Here is a 9,728-nt window from a genome sequence, read left to right as displayed (position 1 = left end):
TACACTGTCTGACATCTCCCTCCCTTCACCCACTTCCCTGTTGTCTGTCCCCCAGGGAGGAGGTTATATGTAGATCCTTATAATCGGTTCCCCCTTTCTACCCCACCCTCCCTCTACCCTCCGGTATCGCCACTCTCACCACTAGTCCTGAAGGGATCATCTGTTCTGGATTCTGTGTGTTTCCAGTTCCTATCTGTACCAGTGTACATCCTCTAGTCTAGCCGGATTTGTAAGGTGGAATTGGGATCATGATAGTGGGGGAGGAGAGAGCTTTTTTGTCCAGAGGTAATTTTATATCAAGAAAATATCCCAGCCCAGTCCAGATCAAATCCACAAGTCTGATAGTAGTCCATAAGTGTGATACAAGTCCATAAGTGTGATAGTAGTCCATAAGTCTGATACAAGTACATAAGTCTGATAGTAGTCCATAAGTCTGATACTAGTCCATAATTGTAATAAGAGTTGTATGAGGCCCTAATAAAATGATTTAAAAAAAAGTCTGATACTAGTCCATAAGTCTGATACTAGTCCATAAGTCTGATAGTAGTCCATAAGTCTGATACAAGTACGTAAGTCTGATAGTCCATAGGTCTGATAGTAGTCCATAAGTCTGATAGTAGTCCATAAGTCTGATACTAGTCCATAAATCCCTCTTCAGACTCATGTAACCACATGCAATGATGCAGAATGCAGGAAAATCACAGAGCAGTGGATGCAAAATCCCATGAATGTGATTTCACCGCAGGAAGGTGAAGCAGCGAGAGAGTGGGGAGGTTCCCAGGCCCCTCCTTCTGAGGAGGTCACACCCACAGAGAGGTACCATCAAGCTGTGACCTGATTGACAAGCTAGACTCCACCCCTATAGTTCAAGTTGCCACGAAATTATGTAACCACCACAGTCTTCTACTTTACCAAGCATCATGTCCTTCTCCAGGGACTGTCCCTCCTGCTGACATGTCCAACGCATATGAGATGAAGTCTCTCCATCTTTGCTTTTAAGGAGCAGAATTCTGGCTCTACTGTTTCCAAGACAGATTTGTTCATTCTCCTGGAAATCCAAAGCATATTCAATATTCTTTGCCAATACCATTATCAAAGGAATCAATTATTCTTCAGTCTTCCTTATTAATAGTCCATCTTGCCCATGTATATGAGGCAATTAGAAATATCATGTCTTGAGTCAGGCGCACCTTACTTCTTTTTTCTTTTTATAGTTGCATCTTTATTAGAAAGTCTCAGCTGACAACTTCGCGTTTCCACCCGCCCAGGGAGCGCACACTCTCTCAGGCTTCACGATCGTTTGCTCAGGTGCGGCCGTTGTGGGGCCTTCGGAGTGGCCATTGCTGCCCTTTTAGAAGGCTGTGTTGCCTTTTTTCCTTCCTTGGCAGCCCTGATGGCCTGTTCTCGTTGGGCCTTTCTAACTTCAGGTTTCTGATTCCTCTTGGCCATTGTATCAGCAAGAGATGCCCCAGGGATGGCCCTCTGGAATTTGACTGCGTGGCCGGTTCTTTTCTTTTGAATTTCTTCTGATTGCCCCGTTTTGTGCTTCCTTCTGTAGAGGACCATCCAGTTTATCTGCCGAGGGCTCCTCTCGGAAAGGAATGCTGATTCGCATTTTGCCTTAAGGAGCTGGAAAACCTTTCCATGGGCACTGGTGTAGTGCCGCCTGTGCTGGGGTCATTCTTGTACCCACTGAAGCTGCACAGGTTGACCTTCAGACGGCAAAGAGGCACCTTAGTCCTTAAGGTGACAGCTTTGCGTTTTGACACTTTAAAGAGGCATTTTGAAGCAGATTTGCTCAGTGCAGCACATCATTTAATTTCGTGACTGTTGCTTCCATGGGTGTTGATTGTGGATCCAAGAATAATGAAATCTTTCACAATTTGAACCTTGTGTCTGATTATCATGATGCTGTTTATTGGTCCGTTGTGAGGATTTTTATTTTCTTTATGCAGGTGACACAGGGAAAGAAAGTCAGTTACTGCAAGCATAATCCAAATATTTGCAGGTTTAGAAACATATTCATAGAGATTATTCGTTCTGCCACACAGCACCTAGTGTACAGCTGAACAAAATACAACAATCGGTGAGTACTTACTTGGTGAAAGTGAGGAAGAATTGAAGCACTTGTTGATAGATTACAACTCAATGTCAAGAAGACCAAAATCCTCACGACTGGACCAATAGGTAGCTGCAGGATAAATGGAGAAACGATTGAAGTTGTCAAGGAGTTTTTCTTGCTTGGATCTACATTCAATGCTCATTACAGCAGTAGTCAAGAGATCAAAAATGAATTGCATTGGCTAAATCTGCTACACCAGATCTCTTTAAAGTGTTGAACAGCAAGGTTTCTTTGAATACTAAGGTGTATCTGATCCAAGCCACGGTATTTTCAATTATATAATTGAATAAGGGAGACCAGAAGAATTGATACATTTGAATTATGGTGCTGGCAAAGAATATTGAAAGTATCATGGACTACCAAAAGAACAAACACATGTGTCTTGGACGAAATACAACCAGAAAACTCTTTCGAGGCAAGGGTGAAGTGAGGCTGCACCTCACTTACTTTGGACATGTTAACAAGCGAGCCCAGCCTCTGGAGAAGGACATCATGCTTGCTAACAGAGAAGGGCAGTGAAAAAGAGGAAAGTCCACGACGAGATGGGTTGACAGAATGGCTGCAGCTATGGCCTCAAACCTAAGAACACTTGTGAGGGTGGCGTAGGACCCAGGAGTGTTGCATTCTGTTGTACATAAGGTTGCTATGAGTCGGAGCCGACTCAACAACACCTAACAACAATAATAAAACCTCCTAAAACGGTGACTTTCAACTAATACTTTTTGATCCTGTGACTCTGGGCACTCCTGTCTCCTTCTGATGTCCCTGCACCATTGTTTGGCCGGGTTCTTGTTATGAGGTGACATCGGGTTGCTTCTCACAGGACTGAACATACAACCTTGTAGTTGTTATCTTCAGCTCGTTGTCACAGCCACCATGTCAATTCATATCGATGACCTCTCCTTTACCAACCACGATGTCTTTTTCCAAGGATTGGTCCATCCTGGTAACACGTTGAAAGCCTATGTGTCAAAGTCTTGCTATCCTCACTTGAATGCAACATTCTGGCCGTACTTCTTCCAAGACAGATTAGTTTGGGCTTGCGGTCATACGTGGTGTGTTCAACATTCTTTGCAGACACTGTAATTCAAAGACACTTTGTCTTCAAACTGCCTATTCATTGTCCAGCTTTCGTATGCATGAGGTGACTGAAAACACCACGGCTCGGGTCAGGGGCACCTTAGTCCTCAAGGGGACATCTTTCGTCTTTGATGCATTACAAGAGCTCTTTTGAAGCAGATTTGTCCCATGGGACATGCTGTTTGATTTCTTTACTGCACCTTCCGTGAGTGCTGATGGTGGATCCAAATAAAATATCCTTTACAACGTTGATCCTTTTTGAGGTTTGTTGTGATGCGGTTTATTGCTCCCGTGGTCAGGGATTTTTCCGTTCTTAACATTACGTTGTTATCCATCCTGATATCAGGCAGTGATCTTCATCAGTAAATCCTTTAAGCAAGTCTTAAGTAAATCCTTTCAGCAAGTCTGCCTGTGCATCTGTGTATCACAGCCTTCCTTCAATCTCGATGCCACCCAATCTTCTTCATGTAGTGTGGTCCTTCTGGAAGTTCCGTTTCTGTCTCACATCTTACCTAAAATCAAAGAATGTTCAGAATGCCAAAAAAGGACAAATATAGACATTAAAAATAATATCATGTAAGAGGAATGCAAAACTTATAAAAAAATGAAAACGTCTAAAGACAGCTAGGAAGGAGCCTGCCTCAGCACCGAAAGACCTGCTGTCAGACAGAGAGAGGCTGGGGAACCCTAGCAGCAGGACAATTTCATGGAGGATAAGCGACCTTACATTCGTTTAGCCGATGTCTTCCATGTAGCTGTCCAGTGAGTGTGCAGAGAAGAACAAAGTGCAGTGAACTTTGGGTATTAGAATGTCGAAACATCATTTTTCAGTTGTTCACAGATTGCCTGTGTGGAGTTCTAACCACTTTTCCATCATCAGCCTTTAAGGTAAATAGGTCCCAAGTTTCGCATTTCTTCCTACTCAGTTTATTATGAAGTTCCCTCGTCCCTGCACCCTCTTGGTCTATAGTATTTTCTTTCTAGTTTATTAGTTATCTAAAACTCAGTGAAGATTGAAGTTTGATTTGTACTGTTGGTTGGTGCCATTGAATCAGTTCTGACTCATGATGATGCTATTTTCTTTTTTTTTTAATTATTTTTTTTAATGATGCTATTTTCAATGGAAAGAAACACCACCCAGTCATATGCCATCCTCACAATAGTTGTGTTTAAGCCAATTTTGTAGTTAGTGTGTCAATCCATTTCATTGAGGGTCTTCCTCTTTTTGTTAGTTTGGGTTTACTAGAGAAACAAATTCATAGACACTCATCTGTGTGTAATAGAGAACTTTATATCAAAGAGTGATTGTATTTTAAGAAAACATCCCAGCCTGGTCCAAGTCCATAAGTCTGATATTAGCCCATATGCCTGATACCAGTCTATAAATTCCTCTTCAGACTCTCTCAACACATGCAGTGATGCCTAATTCAAGAAGATCACGTGCCAGTGGGTACAAAATCTTGTGGATCCAGTGGTGGTGAAAGCATCTCAGTGCTTGCATGGGTTTCCACGTGGCTCCTCCAGCTCCAGGGAGGGCTCTGGCTCTATCAGCTTAGCTCCATGTGGCTTGTTAACAGGAGGAAAGTTTGTGTGTCCCACCTCCAGGAAGGAAGAAAGGAGTTCCCAGAATCCTCAGAAGGCCATCCCCACACAGAGGCCTCATTGGCTGTGACCTGATTGACAGGCTAGACTCCACTCCTTTGCAAGTTGATAAATTATGTAACTGCTACAACCTTCTGTTTTAGTAAGCGGTGTCCTTTTCCAGGGACTGGTCTCTTCTGATAACATGTCCAAAGCATGTGAGACAAAGTCTTGATATCCTTGTTTCAAAGTAGCATTCTGTTTGTACTTCTTCTCAGACAGATTTATCTGCCCCTTTTGGCAGCGCATGGTACTTTCAGTATTCTTCACCAGCACTATGATTCAGATGCATGAATTCTTTTTCAGTTTTCCTTATTCATTGTTTGGCATGCATATGAGGCATATTTATTGTCTGATGTGCATATGAGGATCTTTGGTTTAAGTCTTCTGAAATTATAAGCAAAATTGTATGTGATGTTTCTACTGTGAAGGCTTTTCTGGGGGAGTAAGCTCATCGTTTTCATTGACTTCTCAAAGGATCTTATGATATCTCCCCACAGCCCAGTATTTCCCAGAGCAAATTGGTGGGATGGAGAAGTTCAGGTTTTGAATTACCTGCCATGAGAACACCTAGCCTTGCATATAAATAGCAATAGTAAGAGCTGACTTAAGATTATTATTAACTGGGAGTACAGTGGGCGAAGTGACGGCTGCTCACAGTAAAGTCAGCCTTTCAAACACATCATCTGCTCTGAGGGAGAAAGGCGAACCTGAATTCTCCCGTAAAGATGGACAGTTTTAGAAGCTCAATGAGCAGATCTACTCTGTCCTGTAGGGACTCTGTCCCTATGAGCCAGGATTGAGTGGATGGCTGTGGGTTTAGTGGGTATATGCCAAGGGCAATTCCATAACAACACTGTAAAGTAGTGTTATCTTCATTTCACACATGGAGAAATAGAGGCAATGCTATTAGGCCAAGGTCACACAGCTAGCATGTGGTGGTGGTGGTGGGGATGTGTGTGGCAGCAGCAGCGGGGGCACTGCCCAGAGCAGTGGTTCTCAACCTTCCTACTGCCGCAACACTTTAATACAGTTCTTCATGTTGTGGTGACCCCCCAACCATAATATTATTTTCATTACTACCTCATTACTGTCATTTTGCTACTGTTATGAATCGGGCAACCCCTGTGGAAGGGTTGTTCGACCCCTAAAGGGGTCTCGACCCGCAGGTTGAGAACCGCTGGCCTAGAGCATCGCCATGAGTAAGAGCTTTGTAAATTGGGCATAATAGTAGCCAGTGCTATTGTGAGGACTAAATGGGTAGGCATCTGCCTAATACACATTCAAGTAGATGTTTTAAAAATACAAGCTCTTGATTCTTAGCCTGCCTTGTATCCCTGAAAGCTTTGGTGCCTTCCATTGCCGAGATACCAGTGTTATAAGTGATTGTCTAAACAAGTGTTGGGTCAGAATGCCAGAGATATCGGTCTCCACTCAATACTCCGTGTGGTCTCGGGTTCTCTCAATATCGTACACCAACGTGGCAGTCTATTCCAAGTTCAGTGGCTTATTTATTAGAATAAGACTTGTTTCATTAAAAGTTTGAGATAATTGTTTCTTTTGCGTCCAAATTAAACAAGTCTGTAAGAACTTAGTTGAAAAAAAAAAAAAAAGAACTTTGAGTTGAATGTGCCAGTTCTGCCCAGGGGGCCATGTGCGTTCCAGTCCCATCATTTAAACTCACTCCCATGGAGTTAATTTGGACTCCTGGTGACCCTGTAGGGCAGAACAGAACTGTTCCTGTGGGTGGCGAGACAGTAACTCTTTACAAGAGTAGAAAGTTTCATCTTTCTCCCATGGAGCGGCTGGTGGTTTTGAATTGCTGATCTGGCTTGCGTTTAGCAGCCCAATACATAACCTACTATGCCACCACGGCTCCTGAGCATTCTTAATTATTTCCTATCCTTAAAAAAAGTTTTTAAAAAAAATAATTTTATTTGAGGCTCGTACAACTCTTATCACAATCCATACATACATCTATTGTGTCAAGTACATTTGTACATTTGTTGCCCTCATCATTCTCAAAACATTGCATTCCTACTTGAGCCCTTGGTATCAGCTCCTCATTAAAAAAATAGTTTAAAAAAACCCTTTTTATTGTGAATTGGGTGAAGGTTTAGGATCACTGTTTTTCTAGGGTGATTTTTTTTTTTTTTAGAAAAAACTTCAATTGTGAATTAGGCTTACATATCAGATCATCATTTTCACATTCAACAACTTAAATAACTTATCAACCCTCCTAATGGCTTGCCCTATTGCCTCTTCCCTCCTTTTTGGCCCATCTTTCTCTGGTAGGATATAGTTTCTTAAATTATATCACCCAAATTAACACCTTTCTACACATGAACCTATTCCTTTCCACTTCCTCCTTCCCCTTCCCGCCTTTGGAAACCATCAGTGTTTTTTTTGTTTTTTTTTTTTTAATGTATAAAAACCCTTTCTTTCTTTTAAATAACAGTGGTCTCATACAATATTTGCTCTTTGGTGAGAAACTCACTACCCTCAGCATAATGCCCTCGTAATCCATCCATTCACGAGGCAGTCCACAGTTTCATCCTTATTCTTTAACAATGGTGCATCTCTTTCATGCTTGGACCTCACACACACCCCTACGCTTTGAGGGGTTTGGGCAGTAGTGCTGGCTGAAAATTAGGAGGTCTAGATTCCGAACCTAGTTTAGTTTTTGGAATAGAGAGGAATAAAGATGGCACCTTTAACTTGTTTGGGCATCCTAGTTCTCATTTATAAAATGGAGTCGGTGTCGGTGACTAAAAGATTTTTACCAAAGTTCTTTTTTTTAAAAAATAAGCTATTTGTTTGTCTTTTAAAAAAATCATTTTATTAGGGGCTCATACAACTCTTATCACAATCCATACATACATCAATTGTGTAAAGCACATTTGTACATTCATTGCCCTCATCATTCTCAAAACATTTGCTGTCCACTTAAGCCCCCGGCATCAGGTCCTCATTTTTACTCCCCTCCCTCCTCACTCGCCCCTCCCTCATGAGCCCTTGATAATTTATAAATTATTATTTTGTCATATCTTGCCCTGTCCGACGTCTCCCTTCACCTACTTTTCTGTTGTCTGTCCCCCAGGGAGGAGGTCACATATAGTTCCTTGTAATCGGTTCCCTCTTTCCAACCCACTCTCCCTCTACCCTCCCAGTATCACCACTCACACCACTGGTCCTGAAGGGATCAGCTGCCCTGGATTCCCTGTGTTTCTAGTTCCTATCTGTACCAGTGTATATCCTCTGGTCTAGGCAGACTTGCAAGGTAGAATTCGGATCATGATAGTGGGGAGGGGAGTGGGGAAGGGGGCTACATCGCACTGTCTTGCTCTTCTCCTCCCTGAGACCCCTCTGCAAGGGGATCTCCAGTGGCCTACAAATGGGCTTTGGGTCTCCACTCCACACTCCCCCCATCATTCACTATGGTAAGATTTTTTGTTCTGATGATGCCTTATACCTGATCCCTTCGACACCTCATGATCGTACAGGCTGGTGTGCTTCTTCCATGTGGGCTTTGTTGCTTCTGAGCTAGATGGCCGCTTGTTTACCTTTAAACCTTTTAGACCCCAGACGCTATAGCTTTTGATAGCCAGGCACCATTAGCTTTCTTCGCCACATTTGCTTATGCACCCATTTGTCTGCATGGATCGTATCACGGAGGTGAGCACACAATCATGGTTTTTTGTTCTTTGACGCCAGATAACTAATCCCTTTGGCACCTCGTGATCACACAGGCTGATGTGTTCTTCCATGTGGGCTTTGTTGCTTCTGAGGTAGATAGCTGCTTGTTTACCACCAAAGTTCATTTTGTTCTGAAATTATACAACCTAAAAAATTGTCCTTTAGCTTTGGGTGGTGCAAATGGTTAGTGTGCCTGGCTGCTAACTGAAAGGTTGGTTTATTCGTCTACAGGGGCCTCAGAAGAAACTTAACATACATCTGAACAAAACCAGGCATTGAAAACCCTGCGGGCACAGTTCTCGTCTGACACACTTGGGGTGCCACAAGTCAAAATGAACTTGACAGGTTTATCTCCAGTGCCACGTGTATTTGACTCACGTCAACCCCATGTACAACGGCATGGAATGCTGCCTGCTCTTGCACCATCCCATGGTCAGCTAAAGACACTTGGACTCTTGTCTGTTTTTCTGAAGATTTCCAGACCTTTCTTTCCAGTCTTAGTCTAGCAGTTCTGTAGCTTGTTCAGCATTAAGGTGACACACAAGTCGCTGGTGACAGATGAGTAGTGACTGCACAATGCACCGGAGTGCACTGGTTAGAATTGAGCAGTCTCTCACGTGGAGGGTGAGGCTTCTAGCAGGGAACCTCTAGTGTCTCCCAGTATTGGTTTACCCAGACCCACTACCATCAAGGCGATTCCAATTCATAGTGACCCTTATAGGGTGGAGTCGTACTACCTCTGTTGGTTTCCGAGGCTGTAAATCTTACAGGAGCAGAAAGCTTCCTCTTTCTCCCATAGTAGATTAGATTTGCTCACCTTGAGGTTAGTACCCAAATGCATACAAACCCAATCCGCCCCTAAGATGTAGTATTGGTTTAGCCTGGTGGTTTTCAAACAATGGTCTCCACTACGATTACGGTAAAAACGGGTGACCCTCTTGTTTCAGGATAGTTACGTACATGCCGGTGCATATCTAAGTGGTAGGAAAGGCTCTCTCCGGGCACGTGATAATAACGAAGGCCCGTGTGGGGCGTTGACGCCTGCAGACAGACGCGTGGGCGGGAGGAGCCTGGGCTGAGCGGTGGAAAACAACCAATCCCCGCGGCCCGGTTCAAGAGCCCCGCCAAAATCCGAAGGCGCGAATGGGCGCTCCGACCGTGACCTTGCCCTTCCTCGCGGCGGCCGGGC

General features: G+C 43.5%; 1 pseudogene; it reads right to left on the bottom strand.

Annotated features, from left to right (window-relative positions):
- Positions 1 to 1,225: 1,225 nt before the first annotated feature.
- Positions 1,226 to 2,578, bottom strand: LOC123520975 (annotated as a pseudogene).
- Positions 2,579 to 9,728: the final 7,150 nt, after the last annotated feature.

The sequence above is a fragment of the Echinops telfairi genome, unplaced genomic scaffold, assembly GCF_000313985.2.
Source record: "Echinops telfairi isolate 266 unplaced genomic scaffold, ASM31398v2 ScPeMD7_7468;HRSCAF=8506_0, whole genome shotgun sequence".
Lineage (NCBI taxonomy): Eukaryota > Metazoa > Chordata > Mammalia > Afrosoricida > Tenrecidae > Echinops > Echinops telfairi.
Note: the sequence above shows the minus strand (reverse complement) of the source record. Positions and strands in the feature narration are given on the sequence as shown.